The 24,330-nt window shown below is 41.1% G+C and overlaps 1 protein-coding gene and 4 non-coding genes across 5 annotated transcripts in view; 2 read left to right on the forward strand and 3 right to left on the reverse strand.

Annotated features, from left to right (window-relative positions):
* LOC135486167 (transcription factor AP-2-epsilon-like) overlaps positions 1 to 24,330 on the reverse strand; it is a 200,619-nt gene that overhangs the window by 170,914 nt on the left and 5,375 nt on the right. The window lies entirely within an intron of this gene.
* Trnaq-cug (transfer RNA glutamine (anticodon CUG)) lies at positions 10,332 to 10,403 on the reverse strand. The gene has a single exon. It is a non-coding gene; the product is annotated as a tRNA-Gln (tRNA).
* Trnaq-cug (transfer RNA glutamine (anticodon CUG)) lies at positions 10,507 to 10,578 on the forward strand. Its single transcript has one exon. It is a non-coding gene; the product is annotated as a tRNA-Gln (tRNA).
* Positions 13,102 to 13,173, reverse strand: Trnaq-cug (transfer RNA glutamine (anticodon CUG)). Its single transcript has one exon. It is a non-coding gene; the product is annotated as a tRNA-Gln (tRNA).
* Trnaq-cug (transfer RNA glutamine (anticodon CUG)) lies at positions 13,284 to 13,355 on the forward strand. Its single transcript has one exon. It is a non-coding gene; the product is annotated as a tRNA-Gln (tRNA).

The following is a 24,330-nucleotide window of genomic DNA, read 5'->3' on the forward strand; positions in this document are numbered from 1 at the left end:
TGGTATCAACAGCGCATGCGCAGCAAACTGGACGCTCGGCCAACACAGATGGGCCAACTCTGGTGTTTGGAACTCTCGCAAGCCCCGTTAGCATGGTTTATTGCTGCGTATTTGCCGCCCCACCAGTGTATGTTAAATAAGTGTAAGACTAAACACCAAAATGATGGCATGGTTAAGCAACAAACATTGTTTCATATACATGCGCATTAAGTTCCTGAAAAGATGTAGAGCCTGCGTGGAGCTATGACTGTTCCGCATCTATTGCAGTTCAAATGAGAGTTTTGACTACATGTGTCGCACAAGGTCGGCGGAGTGAGTAGTGGCCGCACCAAATGTTCAGGTGTTTGTCTGGTCTGTAGTTTGGTTCCATCTTGATACATGTAGAATCAGCGTAATAAAGTAATCATACTTGTATATACACATACATGTTAAGTCTTCTGTCTCGGCAAATTGTAAGGGTCGGATTTTTTCTAACCGATCAAACAATGAATGGTAGTACTAGGAGGTATGAAAAAGAGGAAGAAAGCTTGCAGTTTTGGTGCCCTGATATTGAACAAGAACAGAGTTGCGGCATTCATGACATCCTTTGGAGCAAGATTCCTCCAGAAAGTCAGTGGTGTCCCAAACACGAGAGATGTGCCCGGAGATACAAGAGACCATCAGCAGCGGGAAGAGGTAGCTAATGCAATCTCAGCCTCCACAAGAGGAGACAGCAACATCAAGGCAAAACTAATCAGCGTAACGTTCCTGTAATAAAACTGGGCGTCACTCAACCAACATGCGACAATTTGCAACGTATTGCCGGTCAATTTGAGCACATAATGCGCGTCATTGGACTAATTCATTGGAGAAAGTGTTGCCTCGGAACGCTGGGGGAGAAATGAGCGAAGGAATCAGAGTCATAATATGATAAGTTAGGCTTTTCTGTCATTCTTCATCATGATTCTTCAATAGATTACCATCAGTGACGATGGCCCAAGGGAGAACATCCCGTGCCGGATATACTAACAACATTTTGTGAAAACCATACACTCTTGTAAGAACAATACCACACAGTGTCCTGTCAGAACAATACAATATGACATATGCTTGCGCTTAAATGTCACGACAACAAAGCAGAACAATGCCCATAATGGACCATTATACCTATATGAGAAGGTCATGATTTGTGTGATTCTTTCCGTTGGCCCTGTGGGGTAATATGCTGATGATAATGGTGATGAATCGACCGAAATACTAGGCGAAACTGACTGAAAAGAAGAAAGTTATGTGACTGAGTGAAGGAAGCGTGCTTTTGAAGATGCGGTATGTCATTCAAGATTTGACTATCATATTCAGTGAGAAGAGGCCAAACTGCTCGGGGAAAATCACTCCAAGTAGGATGCCGACAATGGGAAGCGTTATGAGTCCCTAAACACATTAGGTAGAAAAATGAACTAATAATGATACAGGAACTTAAACTCGTGAAAGTGGCTGGGTGCCTGCAAGCACCTTTCAGTAATGGCTAATCATTGTGTAATAAAAACGATGCGAAAATGAAAGAGTGGGGAGGTGAGAGAGTTATCACTGACGCTAAAATGCTTGATTGAACTCGGATAAAAATGCCTTTTGTTATATGTCTAGGTAAAAGTTTTAGTCATTATCCTGATAATACATGGTATATACGTCAATCAGATAATCTTGGTTTTTTTTCCCTCGCTAAGTCGTACCAGCTTAGTAAGTTTTCCCTTGTTGTGCACAGTAATGATGATAATTCTGATTTTATGTCGGAATCCCCGTAAATAACGCTCAACCATTAATGGGTTGCATTATAGCAACATCTAAATGATTGTTGTTCAACAACATAACAGTACATGTATGTGACGCCTTATTATTTGTGACTGATAACAAAAAAATAAAACATATTTTTTCTGCACTGATTCTTTCTGTACTCCATGGGACGGCATGAAATCTGAAACCGATACACGTCTTTTTCTCGAAATTCTTGCAAGGATTTTTACAAAATCGTCCTTACGATCTTGTAAAACGAGGCAGATTGTGATTCAGAAAAATTAAAGCCACATTATTTATCAAGATGTACGTGCTTCTTCATCAGTTAGAAGGCACTAAGTCATTGTTTTGTATTACATGTAACTTACATTTACATTGTACATGGAAACGAAAATTCTCTTTTTATACATTTAAAAAAAATTCAAAACATGAATTGCGACGGTGTATGTACATTTCACTTGGAAACTCCTTCAACTATTTTGAGCAAGAAAAATATTATTTCAATTTGTAAATAAAAGAATTTCTAACAGGGATATTCTATGTACATAATATATAGGTATACCCGTACGGTTTCATATTTCGGAAAAAAGTAAGAGCAAAATGAAGTCACGTCAGAGATGTCTGCTTTCTATCAGGATTTAATTTTTTATGGTAAAACGACGTCTCGTGAGGTTTTTCTTATTATACAATATACAAAATGCAATACTTTGATTCTTCAGACCGTATCGTTGAAGTATGTAAGTATCTATAAAAAATGGTTTACATATATGATATCGTCTGAATAATTAAAAAGGCTAAAGATTCGCAAGCTGACAAATGACATTATTTGGTACCCTGTACGCTGTGACTTTAACCGTCTGAACCCTTTCTAGACTCGGACATGTTCTTTTAAAATATAGTTTATTTTTCAAATACTGTATCAATTTAGAGAAAATAATCTGACGTAACGAACACATAATGCATAATTTTATAAAAGTACGACGTGACACATTTTGCTGCAAACATGTGCATAAAGCTACTACAAGTTCATTGCGTACCATGAGAGATCGTGAAGAGACAATTAAAGCGTCAATATGACTCGGAGCGGGTATTCTGAAATATTGAAATGTTAAATTCGCACGCCGGACTTACTGATATATGTGTTCCTTCCATTCTCGGGGGCAGTACACACGGCAAATTCGATCGGTAACTTTGATCAGCGTGTCTTAACTGAGCAGTTGTAGGTGTCTATCCGAAACTGATATCTGACAACTGAATTCCGAGGTTATTTAGATCACGGAAGAGTAGATTTCGGCTAAGAACATGTGCAGTATGTTTTTAAAACAGACTCAGTTCTGGGGGCGACGACGACAGACTGCTTTGATCTGTGTGTGAGGTTGCCAGATAGTAACCCGTGATGACACGGAAAAACTTGGACAACATCTTGTACCCTTAAGCAAAGCATTGAAATATCACCTTTCAGGAAACTGGGGGATTTTTTTAATCTATATGTTCCTGTTTCTCCGTTTTTACCTTCTCCCCAAGGCTGTGCCTGCCCATATTGGGTTTATTAGAATTTGAATCGAATTTCATTCTGATTTCCACTTCAAAAATCTTAACTATTGTTATCAAAACTTTCCGAACTAAATCAACAGGAAAGTCTAAACTTTGTTGAAGGAAAAAAAACACGTTTACTTCCGAAACTTCAAAAAGCGGACTTTCAATAGGAAATTCTTGACAAAATTGTTGTCAATATCGTGCCCTATACACCTGAACTGTGACCTTTTCCGTCAGACAACAGCAGGGTTCGAGAAAAACTGACTTAACTTGTGAGTCCTAACAGAGAATTTATAGCAGGAGACGATACTGACTTGACGGAAAACAAAAATTAGAACGATTTGTGTTTTTCAGATCTTTTATTAAGAGGAGCATTTCTAAAATTCTGACTAAGATCTTAATGTAAATTAATTCTGCCTTTTGATGTGCGCCTGTCCACCCAGCTTCGGGAACAATCAATCTGTTATCGCTCAGTCTCCAAATATAGTCCACACGGAAGTTGAAGTTTCTGATACCTTTTACAAGTGCCTTTTGAACTTTGTGGTTAAGTTACTCATAGCACTATCAAGAACAGACACAGACACCAAATGCAATTTTATGCACCTCCTTGTTCTCGTTACACAATTTCTAAGAAATTGGCTAAAGTTTTCCAAAAGCTGGAAGCTGGGAACACAGGAATAAAGCCCCCCAAACTCAGTAAAAGCTGTTTGTGCTCTTTTGGACGAATGTTGTTATGAAAAGGACAAACGTATTTGCGGTGATACATGCCTCACCCAAACAAAAAGTTGGTAATATATTGTTTTATTTTTAAACAAACCTATTATGTGCCTTTGTGGCATTCTAGATCGGACTTTGCTGCTATGTTGATTGCCCGTGAGCAGAGTATCGTATGTCAAGTTAGAAATCCTTGCATTGTGCGTCATTCAATCGGTAAGGAATGTGTTTCGCCTGCATACTCTGGCTCTGCATTCGATTTTTAAATGCAGGACATTACTTGATAATGGCTGCATTTGTGTTTTCAACAATTCATCTTAAAATTAACAAATATACCTACCACACCATGCAATTATTTCCTTTTAATACCATTAAAAGCACAAAGGGACAAATAGATGAAACTTTCGCAAAAGCACTTTTTATAACAAATGCATTACGAAGTCAACATTCTTTCTTACGTGAACTCGTTGTCTCCGGCAGAACTGCGGTATATCGATATGCCATCTGCTTTAAGCATTGTTTCATAAAAAATTGCATTTTCATTTCATTTCTATCTGATGATACCGTACTCCCACTTTTGGCACAGATTTTGATGTGACGCCGATTGTAACTTTAAGAGCGAGGATCAGGGCCAACATAATGAAATGCGAGAACACGGTAAATAAATCAGAAATCGCTTTCAAAATATAGTATATGTCTGTCAGGGATAGAGAGAAAACCCGCTATCACCAGCACCACAAACATCATCGTCGCCGCCGTCGTCGTCGCCGCCGTCGTCGTCGTCGCCATCATCGTCATCTTCATCATTATCAGTATCATTATCGTCGTCGTCATTATCGTCGTCATCATCATCATCGTTGTCGTCGTCGAACATCATCATTTGAAGCATCGTCCTTTAGTTATTGATCTTATGACAGTATATGTTACGTCACAATATGAATATTAAATTACACGTAGTTCGAGCCAAGTAGTTTTATCGCAGCAGCGACCTAAGCGGCAAACCGTTCTAGTGGAATCAGGCTTAATGTCATCAGCAACTTTTATTCATTATCCGAACCACACAATTAATCAAGTTGGTTGTACCACTCCGTCAAAACGATGTCAACCATATTGAAATCAGCTCATCACCTCCAATGATGCGCTTTAATCGGAGAGCTCTCCTAAATCGCAAATGGATTCCGAATCTCAATAAGTTAAATGAGAAAATCGCGCAACCTTCATATTTCATCTCCAGTGTTTGCTGAATTTATCTGTCGTTGTTGGTGCAGGTCGGTCCGTACCGGGCCTCGGGCCCCTTTGGGTAGGATAGGTCCAAGTCAACTAATAAACCGTCAGATTGCTTAGGGCTTCATTTGAAGGGTGTCAGCCGTGATGAGTCGGTGAGAACAAATATTAACAGATTTAGTGGTGCAATCTTTCCATTCTGAACCTGACTGAAATTAGGGTGATGTTGGTAATGGTTTTTCCTCATCATCTGACAGTTAAATATGTGGGATTAGTTGCACGGTGTCAGGCTAATAACCTTTTCTGATCTGAGGCAATTTGATGAAATTTCGGTACGTGATAATTACAATATTGACCTTTTCTGATGTACACTATCCCACAACATCTTGGTCACAACGTTTTATTTTATAATTGATTGGCCTGGATGTCAAATTTGCTCAAACCTGCGATGTCGATGTTGTCAACAAAAGCTTAATTGAAAGCATGTAAAGCATTACCAAAGTCGAGTACATGTATATGTAATTGCTTGAACTGCTAAATAATACCGCTTTTATAATCATTTTTCTGATATGTTTAGTCCATCTCTTACACTATGTATACGAATTGAACCAGATCTCAACACAAAGCTTCCACTATTGAGTTGTATCAACTAATAACTTAGCTGACTTCAAGGACCCTTCCACGAGCTGCACATGGCTCCAGATTATGATTCACCTGCCTTCAATCTTTTCTGATATGAAATTGATATAACAATACACCGATGATTTGTGCCCTCAGGAAATAATTATTCCACCTGGAATGAGAACGTTGGCATTGTGTGTCGACATTGGCCTTCCCTTGCACTCGGCTTCCCTTCTTATGCTTATATCCGGGAAAGCCCTATGGTCAGTATTCCAACTGGCGCTGGTTATAAGTACGCTTCATATCATGACAACTAAAGGCATTAATTAGATAGATACGAGATAGAAATGTCAAAGCTAATGCAAAAGGGGTACAGTTATAGTTCCGGTACGATATTAGCTCCGTTTAGTGTTGAAAACAACTCGCAGTACACATTATTGCACACACAGGCGAAATTGTACCACGACCACATACAATGTACATGTACATTTCTACAGATGTTGTCATTCGGTGCGCGAAATTCACAATCATGGCAGTTTTATCGTCTTGAGAGTGAGGGGAGCATGTAGTTGGGGTGGGAGTGAACGGAGGTGGAGCATGTACCACTTTTTGTTGTACTTTCAGTGTCAAAGATTCACCTACTTTGATAATAAAACGTTACAAAAATCCTTTTTCTCGACCTCACAGAAAAAAGTATCGATGTTTCACTGTGTGATGAGTTCAATCCACCCTCAACTCCTAATCAACTCCCTAATCCATTAAAATCTGCTGATAATAACATACATTTTGTATTCGTGGTGAGTGCACTGGACCACAACTTGTCATTAAACCAAAAACCAGGTTGTTTTTCCTTTGTCACGCTACCCCATCATCCTCTCCTTACTAACATCATTGATCATACACACAAATATCAATTACGAACTCGAGTGACAAAGGTCACACGAATTCAAATGGACCAATCACAGCAGCCCGCGCGGCAGGTATAATTGCAATAAATACGAATCAAGTATTGACAACAATCTCCATCATGAGATCAGAAAAGTACAAAATGGTATTTACTAAATTGCTTTTTTTCATGTTTTGCCCTGATTGCGTGTTAAGTTGCATCATCTCAGGGCGTGTCATACATACATTGATCTCGCACTCTCACGCGTGATGACAAATATATGGCCGATGTATCCCCTCCAGTGAAGTTCGCCACGGGCTCGATATATCGCATAACAAACAAATGATATCCTTTTTTCTTGTTTGTTCTGACATGTAACTACAAAAGGTGAGTTTAATGATATCATCATTATTATTATTATTACGGCGTCACATTGACATTTAATTGCAATGGAATGAAGTACATATATTTGATTTCGATGTTTTTAGTTAGAAATGGTCGACACCCTTTTTTCTGTAACATGCGAACTATACCCCATCCGATTTCGGGATAAAGATCAATGGTGACAATGATAATTTTGAACACCATTGTATTCCGGGATGGGGGTGCGAAGGAGGAGGTATAGAGTCAACCATAACAAATTTACAGGGGTGTTAGCTCAAACTTCTTGGCGAGATATCGCCATTGTTGATTATTGAGCTGACGATGCCAGTTGAAGTGTTTTGAGCGAATCGTCATCTCAGAATTGGCTGGTTTGACAATGGTATATGGTTTTCAGTTGAAAGCAATCAGAACTTCTGGATTTAATGATAAAAACTGAAGCCAATTGTTCAGTGAACCGCCATCTTAGAACTTCACGAGAGTTTGACGACGACGATGAAATTCGACTTTCATGTTTCACTAATGAGTTAGACCAATATGCAGAATGTAGGTACACGTCGCTAATGGCGGATCATACCCGAGATAAGCGGATTATAACTCGGATAATGGAAGCTTTGTTTTCATCAGCTGGTCCCGACCGATCATACCAAGATAACATTTCAGTCCATCTTCTTAAACTACGGCAATTAACTCCGTGTCACTGGTTAACCAGAACAGGCATTAATCCGAAGGCAGTCACCGGGATGCAGGGGATGATGTGTTTGTTTTGACAAGGTTTTGTCTTTTAACGAAAGCCATGATACTAGTTCATCTCCGACACAAATTGACCCTTTTTGCATTGAAATTAGCCTGCTCCGTCAAATTAAGAAGTAATTTCTTGTGTTTCTGCCTCTGAGTGTCCTCCCCTCAAGAGATTGACAAATGTTTCAGTATTTTTACACCCAACTGATTCGAACCAGGCCCGCCTCGAACGCCTGGAAACAGCTGGTCACGTTCAACAATCTATTCCCCGTACAAGTTGACCCTCAACGTCTATCTTATGCACCTCACTTCTTCAGTACTATGATGCCGTTGAATGCCGAGAAGGAGATAAAGTCTCAACCGTGACACTATCTTCCCTTGGTCTTCTCGTATAGGCCGGGATCATTAGCTTTCCATATAAACTTACTGGAAGACCGTTTTGAGAAGGGGTTAAAAACCAACTTGCGAATCAGACATCAGGTCGCAAAAGACAAGCGACGGTCTTTTTGCCAATGCTGGATATTATCACCAAAAGCCTTGAGGGTATAAATGGTCATAATTGTTTTTGCGCCACAGTAGTTTGATGTCAGTCCCCTTCCGGCTTGGCTCTGGGCCAAACGACAGCTCATAACATGGTGGGTTGCGGTGCAAACCGTCACTTCTCACGACGATAATATTGCTGATATAGTTATCTGATACAGAAAATATCGGGCGTTGGAGGAAAAAATACAATGCGGATCAATCGAATTCCACGATGAAAATTATAGGTGGTCAAGCCGAACAACACTTTTTCATTTAGACGGGCTAAGAGCAAAAATCGCGCTCGATCAACGAAAACATCTAGTTTTTTGGGGGTAGACCGAACATGCACTAATGCTAGCTTGCGTTGAAGCGACCGATTGGAAAATCTAATTTTTGATATGACAAGGATATAACCTTCAGCAAAGTTTAGGTGCAGTACCAGTCGCGTCGGGCAGCAAAATGCAAAAGGATGTTCCGCGCACTTGGGATCCATCCCGCATGGCCATAGATCACGCTGAACAATCACTCCGAAAGCCATTTTTTAGAAACTGAACAGTTTCTTTTCATATCGTCCCAAACAAAACCTTTCTCGTGTCATAATTATGGTTGTTGCGAGGGATGAAAATTGAAAGAAACCAGTTTAAACTCTTTGAATGTGAAATGAGTTCAAACGTCCATTTTGGCATCTGTCGTGTTCCAGTCAGTATATAATCTAGTTAGGACACTCAGGGTGGAGTTGGACACATTTAAATAGTTTCAGATCCATGCACCATCTGTAAGCCCTGTAGGCTTTTTGTCTCCGCCATTTGTTTAGGATCTAACTGTGCAATTACTGGCTTAGACACACGTTTTCTGCCGTGTGGGGGACGGTGCTAACCGTGACCGGCCCGACAGGCGGACCCCCAGTATGGTATCCCCCTCCAGTCATCCCAGGGGTCGAAACAGCCTGCAAGTCCGGTCAGAGTGCGCGTGCAACGGGACCCCTTAATAGCCAAAGTGTAAACATCAAGGCTTTGCCGCGCCACCGCAATGTTCTTGCGATTCTCCCGACAATCACAGGGATGTTCACAAGAACAAGCTTGGGGCTGTTCCGCCTAATTATATCATGAACACTCTTACACCGTTGATTGCCCGTATTAAAATATATCATAATTCTACAAGCCCAAATTTCCCCCTTTCGGCTGTGCGGGACTCAATTTGCCTTTTCTCGCTGCCATTATAAGCTCTCAGTATCAATATAGAGAGGATACTTGCTTTAGGATAATAGCTCAAGAAAGCGACCTGTAAACCATCTCTTCCCCTTAGCGGCTTCAGATCAACCGTAGCATAAAGGTACGCTGACACAGTAATAACCCCTGTGACATCCAGACTGTTTTTGCTCCGCATCATACGGCGTAATTGGGCATTTCCAGAGGTAAAAACAAGACTTTTTGACATGCTGTTGATCTCCGTCGCTCAGGGCGGCTCTCTATTTTGACAGTTCTGTACACTTCCGATTGGGGGAAACAGATTAAGACTATTAGAACCAATCCATCTCTGAGTATCCTTTCAGGAAATATTGTAATGAACCTAAAAATCAGAAGATGTTGATATCTTATTCGACCCATGCAGTACCATTCAGAAAACACAACGCCTGTTCTGAAGTTGAAAGCAATACCGAATTGCTTACTTTTCTGCATAACCTCCAATCATAAACAAGGCCAATTTAACGTAACTTTTACAAAATCCGTCCCTGTTTTTGATTCTTTCTGAGTTATAATATGACAAGTTAAGTAACCTTGCCCAAACCCCATGCAGCATTGAAGACTATCATGTTCATTCATGTGGGGCCTACTTGTACTACGGAACCAGCTTTGAACTCGCTCAAGTTTAAAAATGATTATCACGATGAAGTTAAAAAGAGAAGTCCGGGCTTACAAAAAGTAAGCTAGACGTTAGGTTCCACCGAGATTTGAACTCGGATCGCAGGATTCAGAGTCCTGAGTGCTAACCATTACACCATGGAACCCTTACTGCTCAGGAACCCTTATTTTTGCTTCGAGTCTTTTGTTGTCACGCGTTCATGCCTTGATGATCATAGGTTATATTACTTAAGCCAAAGCTTCATCGAAGGTTCCATGGTGTAATGGTTAGCACTCAGGACTCTGAATCCTGCGATCCGAGTTCAAATCTCGGTGGAACCTATGCGAGGGGATGTTTTTTGGTGAAAATTACATGTACCATGTAGGCCTATTCTATATCTCTTTTGTGTTTTATTGCCGTATGTCAGTTAAAAAAACCGTCATTAGTCTGTCTTTCACGGACGATTCTAGTATATCACAGGACTATCACGTACGGTATTTCATTTTCCACGGTTTTGCTATTCGCTGCACTTTCCAACATTTTACGAGCTTGTGAAAGAGGAACATGAAGCAGGATAACGATGACACCGTGATGATCATATTGGGCACGGAGGTGTCCGTGTATTGCACTGGCAGCATGAAAAACAACTTATAAGCTTTCTCCAGAATACAATCCATAAAAAAATGAACCAATTTCTACGAACCGTAAAATTTTGCAGTTGCATTATCTCATTGCTTGATTAGGGCGTATGGCAGTCACCGCATATCTCCCTTAACTTAGATACAGCGTGTGACAAATTCGTTGTAGATTGCAATAATTGTGTCATGATGAATCCAGCGTCCCCCTAGGCCTGTCGTACAATGTCATTCCCATCGTCACCTTTGATGATGGAGGTATCATTGTCGCGCATGCGCAATCTAGCAGACGTCGCGCATGCGCAGTTTCGTCAGCCGGAGGTCAGCTTGATCAAGCAATGGCTCGCAATAGTATACATTCTCTCGTTAATTTCTTTGATCATTCTGATAATGTTGGATGACAATGAGATCGATGGAATGCTAGTATGTGGCCGCTGACCCCAGGCCCTGGTTGGTTACACCAATGTTGTCGGGTTCAATTGTCCATGCAGTGGTCAGAGAGGCCTAAAGCGATGGATTCTGTGACTGATACGGTAGATCATACGCTACACTTGTCGATAGAGAGAAGCGACTGAGGGACTTCTCATGTTTCTTTTTAGTTGTGGTGTGGTCATCACAAAACCATAAAAAACAATAAAACCCATCTTAATATGCTTCCTGTGAGCTGCTCCAACTCTCCTCGGAGTGGTCAGGCAACTGGTGAATTATGATGGGTTTCTTGTGAATACGATCAATTTGACACGCATCATGGTCAGTTGAACTGTAACTTTCGTTGTTTGATATCTATGATGATACATATTGACGCAGAACATAGCTTTGTCTATTCAAAGGTAACATTACTTTGATTGTCGCCAACTCTTGTGCGAAACATCAATCCAGCTCCGAGCTGGCTCCATGGTTTGGGAACACCCAAAGCAACCTTAGTACTCAAAGCTCCGAGATCGCTAAGTCGTTGCCTGTTGATAAGGTGGGATTGTACTTAATCAGGGGTAAAATGAAAAATACTGCCAAATAAGGTATAATCATGTCTTTCGTCACACGGGACAAAATCAGTCGTCGACCGGAGTGATTAGGGTTAAGGGTCAGCATATTTATCATATTTCCTTTATCGACCTAATCATTTTTGTCATGAGAATGTGTCAAAATGCGACTGATCATTCAATTTCTAAGAATGATATTGAATAGAGCGTTTCCTTTTTCTTTTTCAAGATATAAAGTGTATACAGCATGCCATTGTGGCTTGATGACAGTTCATCAATCTTCAATTTGACCGGTATGCGAAAGGTCCGCCTCGATTCATGCAAGTTATTAAGACGCAATGTTGTCATGAGCGCACTTGTCACCTGATAGAGAGCTCACTCTGCTTTCGAGCGTCACGGCTGGTCTATCTTCCTCGCATATGATTGGTTGAAAATGATGACGTCATTATATCCGTTGCTGTATTACAAGGACAGAACGAACCAACTGAAATATGTTCAGGCGAATAAATTCAGCAAGGACACTCATAATAATTTATTTATGACAAACACAGCGACTTTTGGTCTTTACCAGCGGAATGACTGCAGCCTCCAAGAGTATGAAGCGGCGCGATGCGTGCGTTCTCACGCCTAGAGCCACACCCCGAAGCCCAACTTGCTACGGAACATTGCCTGTCACTTAAACACCCGTTATTCCAATTTTAATTTGACCCAGACGACCAAAATCAATAAGAAAACCTCATGGAAAATTTCTAATCTTCCGAATTTGTCTGGGGGACATACCCTGCTGGAGACTGGAGGACGATTCTCGGCAATACACTGGGGAGAACCAGAAATCATTTTTTCTTTCTCAGACTTTGCAGCATCTTAGAAATTATCACTAATCGGCAGGGACGGCTCCCTGGTTAGTTCGAACGCTTAGCGTCTTTTGACGGCCAATAGACAAAAGGGGATGGCACTAAACGCGATTTAAGCGTTACTAAGTGATTGAAACCACGACGAGGGACAGATTGACCGACGTCATGCTGTGACCGTGTCCAATTTCATTGCGGACAGCATAATTTACCGGCTTGGAACCAGGCGGTTAAATGGCTAATTTTATCTATGATAATATTCGCACAGTGGTGCATTTTAGACACGAATAATATGTTATTATGATGATTTTAGCTTTGAACTCGCTCAAGTTTAAAAATGATTATCACGATGAAGTTAAAAAGAGAAGTCCGGGCTTATAAAAAGCAAGCTAGACGTTAGGTTCCACCGAGATTTGAACTCGGATCGCAGGATTCAGAGTCCTGAGTGCTAACCATTACACCATGGAACCCATTCTGCTCGGGCACCATTATTTTTGCTTCGAATATGGTCTTTTGTTGTCACGCGTTCATGCCTTGATGATCATAGACCTATATTACTTAAGTCTATAGACTCATCGAAGGTTCCATGGTGTAATGGTTAGCACTCAGGACTCTGAATCCTGCGATCCGAGTTCAAATCTCGGTTGAACCTATATTTTTATTCTCGTGCTTTCATTTTTATGAAGCTGTAATACATGTAATTAAATATCCTACATAGGTTTTCTGTGATCAAAGATAAAAATTATCAGATCTTCCCGATTCATTTTTCGTATCTCGTTGGAAGGAAGCGGGCAATAACTACATGTACAAGGAAACATGGAGTCTTAAGGTTTTCGGTTTCAGAAAGTCGTATACCCTCGTGTTTGTGAAAATGAAGCAAGGTGCACAGATGAAAATTGCTGAAAATTTGGACGAACCAGTCTGGTTTTGCAAGCCTAAAAGGGTAATTACGAGTGAAAAAGGTATTGAAGAAAAAAAATAAAATAAATTTTAAGAAGAGCTTGCAGTGTGGAACTCCTGATCTTCAAGATTCCGCATTGAGTTTCATAGGACTTCACTGGGCTTTCACTTGAGGCATCCCTGATAGTTTCAACCAGTAGGAGGCTTCATCTCCCTCACCCCACTCCATCATTCCCCCGGGGGAACACTTCTAAACGTTTCACATTTGACATTTAAATCTTATTTGTTATTAAATTGTGCAATTTCAAATTTCTATTTTGCCCGATATGAAGCTGATGGTTTTGCTCGGAGCTAACGGTAATTCATTTAGTTTCTCCGACTGCGAGAGGACGAGAGACCCCAAAGGCTAATGATGAAGCCTGGGACAATGAACAGATAAGACCTGCCATTCCCATCCTTGCAGAAGAGGGAATACAATCCTCACCCGTGATAATCCCTGCCAATTATACAGATTTCTTCAGCCATTTTGGATAGATAATGGTATCAGGTCTACTATTGTTATACGTTCAATTCCAGGCCAAGTTACTTCGCGTCACCTCGCCTTTGGCTGACGAGTACAAACCATCAGGACGAGGACAACATGGGTTATGTGTTGCATTCAAGTCCTAGCTGAATCTGACAATAGGACTAAATACTTGCACTTGTCTTGCCTGACGCTATAATCAAATGGAGTGAAAGTGAAAACGTTTTGGATGATTAAAAACGAGAAGAAGACCTCGCTTCTTTTCTTCATGAATACTGGTGCATACTAAAGATACGCATGCATACAATGGCATGGTTGCTATTGCTGTGGCCAGCTGACCTCTACGGGTTCTCTACCAAGGTGAACGGACATATTTCAATGGTCTCGTTGAGTGAAATCTTGCCTGTACTGTTAATTTGCCTGGTACCCTTGGCTGCAATGACCAAGCAATACATACATGTATGTCACTTTCCCCAGCAATATTTCGAAATTGACAGGATATCTCTTTTGCGTAGAAAGACATTAACATAAAACAATCTCTAAAAAGGTATCTTACAGACCAAAAAGAAACTGATGATCACCATGTCTGCGCACTACAAAAAAAACAATCGACGATTAAATGTTGTCCTTTAGCATGCAATCTAACAGGTGTTACCAACTGGAGTCTGAAATCAGAAGAACACATCATACAAATACCATGACACTTGACAAATTAGCGCAGACGAATTAACAATTAAGTCAAACTTGCATCAATTCATAAAGATGCAATCCGAGATATCCGTTTGGGCCCAAGATAGTAGCAATCTTGACTCACGTTATGAAAATACATTATTTATTAAATCCTGTTTTGTAATCAGTGGATTGTCAACTAATTAGTCATAATTAATCGTTAAGAAACGGTAATAAATCATGTTGAAATGTTGATAGTCACGACAGCATCGAAGTTAGATTTGAGAACGTATATTCAAGAAGTCGTGAGATATTTAAATGCAATTTTTCATTGTCTTTGAATTGTTTTTCGATTGAGACGAGACTTTGGTCTGAGCGTTTTATTGATAAATAAGAAAGCGACATGTATCATCAATCAAACAGACTCATTCTAAAGATTAGGCATTCGTTTTCACTTTTCTAATAGCGTCTTTTTTATTACTGAGAACTTTGTGCAGGCGTTAAATTTGTTTGTGTTTCCCTCTCTGTCTCTTTCCCTTCGTCGTTGGTGAACGCCGAAAAACTGAATGACCTGTTCCTCTCTTTTGAAAGAAATACACTTTGAAATACCATAAAGAAATAATCACTATGAATTATCAATCCTGGTGCAAACAAACTGGTAGTGGCGTATGAGTTCAACTACTTGCCACCAGGTGTCTCTGAACACCCTACACGTATTGGCGGTGCTCCATGAGCGACAGTTAACAATAGGTGTCTCTCATCACACTGAAAGTATCTTCACACCGCCATATTGTTTGTTGTTTTGATGAAGTAGCCAGGGCCTAATCCCTTCATAACTGTTAAGCAACATAGCAGAGGGATAAACATGTAACATGAGACATGTGTAATGTTAGCTGAGGAGTTGGACACCATCCCAAGTCATACTCCAAGGTTTTGCAGAAGATACGATTTGGGGATGCGATGCTCTACGGATTTGTTGGTCGCAGAAGATTCATTATTTCTCCAAAAGTACGACAAACATAGAATATTTTGCCGTCGTGGCCAGTCAACGATAGTGTTGTTGACGTAGCCAGTCAATTAGGCCTCATCCACTAAAAATCGAGGTGTAAAATTCCGAAGTGACACTAATCCCTGTTACATCAGCTATTTGTTTCCGAAGCATACTTTAAAGTACCGTACATGTGTACATTCGGTGGCTCCACCTTTAGGGATCCCACCTTTCATCACCGTGGGTACTAACGGCACAGCTTATTTCTGTTAAAAATAACATTCCTTTTTCCCCCTGGTCAAGGTGCTAAGCTGCTACTTTGTGTTAACATAACATTAGGCAAAGTAGTTGATCTTCTCAATAAACCTGGCATTGCTTTACAATAAAACCCCGGCAAGCTAATCCAGATGATGCAGGGATGTAATGTGTTACGGTACTGCTATTATATAGAGTTACTGGGAAATTCTTTGAAAGCTCCTATCAATAAACACGTATAAAGATAATTTTCGGTTGGAGGGGTTCCGGTATAGGACGAAAAAGAAAAAAAATAAAGCAAATATTCATTTTCCGTCATAACATAAGTATCGGCGTTACTTTTGTACAGTAATGGTCGAAATTGACGTCATGCTTGGTCTCAGAGGGGCAAGAGTTCCAGGCAGCCAAATCCCAGTTTTCTATAGTCTTCTTTACAACAATCTTACAACTGAAGAAGTCCATGGCCAAATTGACTGGTTTAAATACCAAAAATCATAACTACAATACGATGCACCCTGTAGAATAACGATCGATCGCCAGATTCCATTTCTCTGAAACCCTGGGTATCGCCATCATCACACCAGCAACCCGCGGAGCCGAGCAAGGTCCCGTCACACGAACTGAACATCTCCGTGTGTTGGCGCTGCCTAATTAGTGCCAAGGTACAAATCCTGTCGTGTTATCTCCCTGTAGCGCATTGTACGCCGCATCTACAAAGATCTGGCATAATTAGGCGACGTACTCCGACTCTCCCTTATTCCAGCTTTGTGTTGGCAAATGGCTACAATTTGTTTTATCTCAGGATCGAATTTTTCGTTTTGAACAAAAATTGGTCTTTAATCTTCGAATTTATTTGAAGTGCGCATTCACAAACGCGAGTTCGATAATGCTGGGACTATAGCTAGGGTATCAAACAGGACCGACTGACTTGAACATGATTGATAGAGCCCTTAACTCGACTTCAATGTGCGTCGAACGAGTCAAACTCATTAAGTTAGTTTTTCATTTCTTAGACTTAAAGACGAAAGAAAGTACAATGATTGGTCACCTTTTGAAAAGCTATGTATTCAACTGAGCGCGTCTTCAATCTTAGAGTAGTCCTTTTGAGGGGATCATTCTATCGACCAAGTACTCAAAGGTGGTGTTTGTTATCTAGGGAGGACGAAACCGGAGACCCCGTAGGGAACATAGCTTTCCAAGAGACTGAGTCGTCCTCTCTATCACGTGAGTGTGCCGGGACCGACCGGCATTCAGACACGGGACCTCAGAGGAGACAGTCGCTGATGTTTTCACTGCGCAACTGCGATAGCCCTGTCAGCAGAATGATCACTAGACCAGAAGAACATATCATAGAATGAAAAAATATCTAAATACATGTGAAACCAGCGTGGCAACTATCGATACATACAAATATAGGGTTGAGCGAAGTTGAGTTCATTAGATGCGGGTGGTGAAATAATTGAAATGATTAAAACGATCTCGAACTTCGAAATGAAAGTTTCATCATGAATAAAAACACTCGGTCGTGATAAGATGAAATATTCCAACATCTTGAAATCCGAGCTCGGCTCTCACGATAGGTTTTAGGACGACGGGAATGGTAACATTGTTTCGCTGGAGGGGAAGCAGACTGTTGAAAGAGAATTGATGCGGGTGTCGCCCGGAATTACGACTCAGTATCACGTTAAAGATCTGGTCAACCTAATTCCGAGTTTCGCGCGTTCATACAGCGCTCCTCGCGACCAGGCTGCTGGATTTAAACGCCAATACGACCCATCTATAAAACATCGAAAATTAATTTGCTACGCTATAAAGGGTCCTTGGATTGAACCTGATAAAACGGTTCATTAAAACATGAATATAATGACCTATAATAGGCATTTCGACTTGAAGATGATGCTGTCCTGCGGGCATTAGCTCATGAGGTGAAAAGGGACGTGTAGAGGTCATGCTTCTCGACCTTTGGCCAAGACTTCATTTATAATTCAGACACAGCTTATTAATGAATTGGGGATTAATGGGACATGCGTCTTGAAAAAGCTAATAAAAACACCCTGTTCACCAAATACCCCATCACAATGATTTTTTCACGCTATTATTATTTTTTTAAAGACTTTTGAATGGAGGATGCCAGAGCTTTTAGTTAGGATAGAATTTCAACTGTCTTTGTCACCTATATTAGCCTGAGGAGCGAGCGAAATTTATAATAAGTGAAAACTAAGAACAATGAGAAACTTGCTTTTTCAATCGCACGCCAACATGCTTCAAAATGCAAGTACAGAATGCGGTTAATTCGTTCCTTTTGATTGGGATATCAGACATGATAAAGTGGCCCAAATTTAATGTGTGAGTGTCACAAATGTGTTTTTTTTCGGGCGGCTGTGAAACTAGAAATACAAATGCCAGAAATGAAGGCTAATTGAAGTTTGTACCTGGTTTAATGAGAATGGTAACTGATTTTCGCAAGAATTGGTGACTGGCTTCACGAGAATGGTAACTGGTTTTTGTGAGAATTGGTGACTCAGGTTTCAAGAAAATGGTAGCTGATTTGACGAGAATGGCAACTAATTTTCGCGAGAGTGGTGCTGATTTCACGAGAATATGTACACTAACTACATGTAGTTTCACGAAAATGATTGGCAGGTTTTACACGAATGGTAAGTGTTTTTTTCCTAGAGAATGTTAGCTTGTTTCAATGTATCAGCAAAATGGTATCTAAGTTTCTCGAGAATGATAACTTAGAACCAATAGAACAAAATAATGGTAACTGGTGTCATCATGGTATACTAAAAAGGAGAAGTAATATGCGTATCGTTTTTTTTAAAGAAAAAGATATATATTATTAAGGTTCACATGGAAATGAATGCCGAAAAGCTAGTCTTAGTGCAGATGTCCACGATTGTGTGGTAAGCTTCAGGCTTGAGAGAACGTCTCGTGAGAAAATGATTAGAGGACGGAAGGCTAATGCAGTCGTGTAGTTGCAGGCGATGCTCTAAGCTCCGTCCCAAGGCAATATTTGTAACCTACTATGGCTTTTAACTTATGTTGTAACGTACACTAAGCGGTAATCTATTTGCCACAAATCCTAATGACTTAAACCAGTTTATCATTGAGGTCCTTATGACTCCGCAATGTTTTCAATTGTCTATCAATAAATTTAATTGAAGGCCCAGCTTGTAGAAGTGGGACCCTATGGGTATGTAAGTGATCTAGATGCCCCCAGCCAGGCTGTGACTGATCACCCTAGGGCCTCATGCCCTTCGCGAGCTGCAGCCGGAGGAGCCTGTGGATGAGGAAGGCCCCACATAGCTCACTAGCCCAAGGGGCGCCCCTTGAGCCAAGTCAGATAAAACAGCTTGGGCGTAATTAAACCATTATCGCGTGAAATTGAAATGATTATGCATGCTTTTTGATTGGATCTGGGGAGTCCGTAATATCTCTCTCCAAACCAATATCCTAAGTCTAATAATCGCAATTGATATTTGTACCATTTGCATTTTGTCAAAGGGTGGTGCCTTGTCTAATTACAAAATAATCGCAAATTTCTCCAGGGCCTTGGGGTGTGATACAAGAATTAATGCCATATTGCGGATTGCCTGCCAGAAGGGATTGTGACATATGCCGAGTGATATCTCTTAGAGCAAAGGGCTTGGAGGAGTATCTCCCGGCTGACAGCGGTTAAACAGTTCAGTGGGATGAAGGCAAGGACAATGAGGAAATCGCCCAGTTTAAACAATTCTAATGATTTTCACCCTTTGGGAGAGAAAACATTACTTAGGGCAATGGCAATAGCCGGCAGAGTAGTTGGAGGGAAATCGGATGATACCTCCTCCGTGTCCTCGGAGTATTGTTATAAAAAGATAACAACTAAGGACAGCGAAGTTAGAAGCAATGCCAGTTTCTTTCGTGTGCTGCACGAGGCAATTGGAGTTGGTCTTCGAAGTGGCGGCAGAGAAGGTTTCCGGGGGGTCCCTGCCTTGCAAATATTGGGCAAATTCGCCACGTGCTTCCAAGGCATTTTGAACATGGCTTGTGAATTTCAAGTACTGATACATTCCATTCTAGTACACAGTCAAACAGTCCATTGTAGTTGAACGAGGTTTTCAGTGATCCTGTTTGGAGAAAACGATGGTTTATTGGAAGTTATTTTATTCTGAAAAACTACCATATCCCCCACCCTCCCCGTTCGTCTAATATTAGGATGCATTCAAATGCATATCCATTCTTTTAAATGAGTAGAGAAATGACTGAGATTCTGATCGCAAATTGGCCGGAAAAAATTCCAAGACCGGATACCCATGCAGTGATTGGCACACCACAACGAGGCTAAATGAGGAAATCTCACCCATGTTGTCTCGCACATCACGAGATGTTACGAGGCCCCCGACTCTGATGGCATGCGTGGTGCCATCCTTTCCGTGGCGGCCGGGTTACGAACCAAGCTTTGATCGGCGCGTAATTGGTGTTAGATTCGACGGAGATCTGTCTTGTCGTTTTGTGCACTTTGTATTAATTACAAGACTGCTCATTATAAGCTGGTAGAGATGAGATACCGATGAATTAAGACATCTAATAGGGGGAGAGTAACTTATACGACAGTAGTGCTAGCTAATGAAGGAAGACGCTTTATCTCTGTAGCGATAAGTGTTTAATTCAATATTGTGTGATACGTACTGAGCGCGTCTTCAAAGTAAGGATCTGATGGCGTCTCTCTAAAAAGGGAAGCTAGATAAAAAGGGACATTTCTGATGCGATGTTACTAATGATCATACAAGGGGTATCGAGAAAGGATTAGAATTGCGCTTTAGGGTGCATCAGCCTTGAGGAATCCGTCTGCCATGAGCAAAAAAACATCGTAAGGGTGTTTGATATGTACAACAGCGGAGAACAACGGCGCTGTAGAGCTTGGCCAGAGCGCCACCTATTTAGTCATAATGATATTATCAGATTTCTCCAATTTCGGTGAAAACAAACAAACGTTCTGTTACAGAATTCACTGCCGCTATCCGAGTATACTCCATATAAACAGGGGACATGTTGTTTGTTATTTAGCATCAGGAAAAGACAGGGGAGCAGCCAAGTAACCGGAAAGGTCTCACACACAGACGCCATTGTGCCACTCCTGTTGACCATTCTCCTGTTGTGACCAACTACTTTCAGAAATTGGTCAAATTTGATATGCAGCTGATAATATTTTGCTAAAATGTTGTAACATTCTGCGCGCACGTTCTGCTGCTTTTATCGCAATCTGCTGATTGCCCTTTGGTCATTCCCACCACGCGGCCATTTCCCAAATGGACAAAAACAACTTCTCAATTAGCACGGCTATTGTGACGTCACCGAGCGAACATAGCAACCTCGTATCCAGGACGTGAGCTGATAATAGGTAGGGACGGGGTTACTTGAATCTGGCAATTGATCCAGGTCCCCTATTGGTCAGATATAGATAAGTACCATACATGACAGGAAACGAATAAGATTAGACCATGGACTAGTAAATTCGTGGTCATTTTTTTCATGAGAGCCTAACCCAGGTTTAACCATGTCGCTTCTCGCCCACTTTTTACCCATGCAGTTATCGCCTCTTGTTTGAAAATTATCAGCGGCAGACTCTCCCGCCCGAGGCCCTCGCCAAGATCGAGATGCAAATCACCCATATGCAAAATAAGCCAACATAAATGGAAAGTTGAGATTTCGTAGGGAATGGTGAATTAAAAAGCAAACTGGAGATTCTGGCATCAATTCCCTAGATGGTGTTTATATATGCAGAAAATTAAAACTTATCCTCACAGTTTGTTTTTATCTATGACAAATACGTCTGGCAAATACAGGTTGTAATTGCTAGTACCAGTCAATGTAAGACGGAGTAATATCTGCCAATGTGCGGACAGGTTCTCTAATAATCTAATATCGTATATTTCCTTCAGTCTGAGAATTAAGTTTTCGTCCTTACAAGATGCCACTGACTGTGCTTAAAAAATAGTTTTAACCAGAAGGTTAATGGGAGCTACTAAAGCTGGAGGGAAGGCCCTTCGTACTTGTAGCCGTGGTAGACGCCAAATATCACACTCAGCCGCAAGAGTGAAAACTATTCCTCTGAAATACTAGTTGATGTTGTTGCAGTCCAAATCACTGCTGTAACTTCATTTTTTAATGTGATGGCGCTATGGGTTCAGCAACAGGTCTGGTGCGGGTATCTGGCAAGGAGAGAGCAGGGCAGGTGCTAGCAGCGCAGGGAGCATTGAATCCAGGGACAAAGACCGCATCAGACTGGATCCAGAAGGACCAGGCTAAGTACCCACGACGGCGATTGACTTGTTTTCCAATTGTCCAGCGCATATACAATTTTTTCTCAGGTTTTCATGGCTAGAGGGTATCATTTCTTGAAGTGGCTGTCGATTGTTTGGGATCATAATGCGTGGCTTTGTCCCCCTCTGAGCCGAGGGTGTCTTCAATGGGCTGCGTTAAATGGCGTCCGGTGTAGCTGGGATTCTGCACGGGGTGGAACGCTGATGTCGCATCCCTAAACGAAGCCTGGGATTGGGGAAGAGAATCAGGACTTCTTTACCGAATACTTTGCTTTACCAGTTGTTGGTGGGTGGGGTTGGAGATGGAATGTAAAAAACGACACATATGAAATATCGGTTATCCTCAGACAGGTTTGTGTTCTACCGATATTGGTATGGTATGATCACTGAAAACAACGTATATTCTGTTTCAAAAGTTTATGATTTACTTCCCCCTTCATCAGTTAAGGCGACCTGCGTGTTGGGCTGCGATTTGTTCTTTATTAAAGATACACGCTACTAAACAATGTTTTGGTCAAACTCGGGAGAACGACAATCGGATATAGACGTGACTTTGCCCTGGTCGTGATACCAGATGCGTCAAAACAGAAAAATTCTTGAAAACAAAAACATAGTACACGATAAAAACGTCTCCACCACTCGGAAATAATTAAGTATAAATATTAGCAAAATCCATCTGCTTAGGAATGAGACCGGTGAGCTAACCCCTTTTACGGCAGCCGCCATTTCACACTTGGTGGAACCCGCATACCACACTAACAACAAATTACAACGCCACAATAACTTTGTTTGATATAGCGTATTGTCTTTTTCTATTTGGATGTAATTTTGTTTTAATTTGACTTCAATGTGGCGTACAAGCTCAGTTGATTTGACACCTTTTTGCTTTAAACGCCCTGTCAACAGGATTGCTGGAGGGAAAATATCCGAGGGCGGAATAGCTAAGCGGGAATGCGCGGCCGTGAAACGTGGTGTAATTTAGAGGCAATGTTGTCATTTGGGCAAAAGTGATCATGATTTGTTTCTTGGTCGCCCATCAGCTAAATATCAACTTACAGAGACGAAGAAGTGATCCCGACGTTCAACGCCGATACAATGTACATATTGTAGATCGGCATACCGAAAAACGACACAGTACCTAAAAAACGTATAGGTTTTGCTGAATTTTATCGTCGTCCCTACTGTGTCTTCGTCTTCGTCTTCATCTTCTGCTTCTTTATGGTACGCAGCTTACGATTTCTGAGAAAATGTTCACGAATGTTTTGTGTTTCGCTGTTTACGTTTCGAGAGGAAAAGTGACCAAAGAAAAAAATTGTAACGGCCTTTCTTTGTTTTGACGCCTCGTTTTCTGCATGAAATTCCTAAACTGGATGACTTGCGCCCGGTTAGGTCAGAATAAGTAAAATTCATCGGGCAAAGCTAAACATCTTAGTTTAGTATCAACAGCTAGGGGGTGTTAGGATGAGGAGAGCTAGGGTCAACACAGCCAGATAAGCCCACAGTAAAATACACGAGAAAGTTAGTTACACCTCAGAAAGTTTCAATGAACAGGCGCTAGTCGCTTTTAACGAACATTTAAAAGCATTTGATACACATGAATAGGGTTAAGAAAACGGCCCAAAGACATGGTGTTAAAGTTGTAACAAAATTAACTTGAACTTTGCTTTTTGGATTATGGGCTCTATTGGTGTGGTAACGATCATCATGTTTTTCATTCAGCAAACCAAAGTGTAAATTTAAGTACGTTTATCATCAGAAACTCCTTGTGAATTTTGATCCTGTCTTCACCCCACGAACCCCCAGCCCACCCTGCTCAATATTAACCAGTATTTAACCGCATCCGCAATCATGTTCATACTGGTATATGACGGCAGGAAGCGGTGGGGGCGAGCGTGGAAGAACAGACTCTTTGAAAGAAAAACAAAAATTCGATCCTAAAATGATACATTGTCCCCAAAACCTGCAATGAGGAGCTCGAGATGAG

This window comes from Lineus longissimus, chromosome 4, assembly GCF_910592395.1.
Source record: "Lineus longissimus chromosome 4, tnLinLong1.2, whole genome shotgun sequence".
In the NCBI taxonomy this organism is placed as follows: Eukaryota; Metazoa; Nemertea; class Pilidiophora; order Heteronemertea; family Lineidae; genus Lineus; species Lineus longissimus.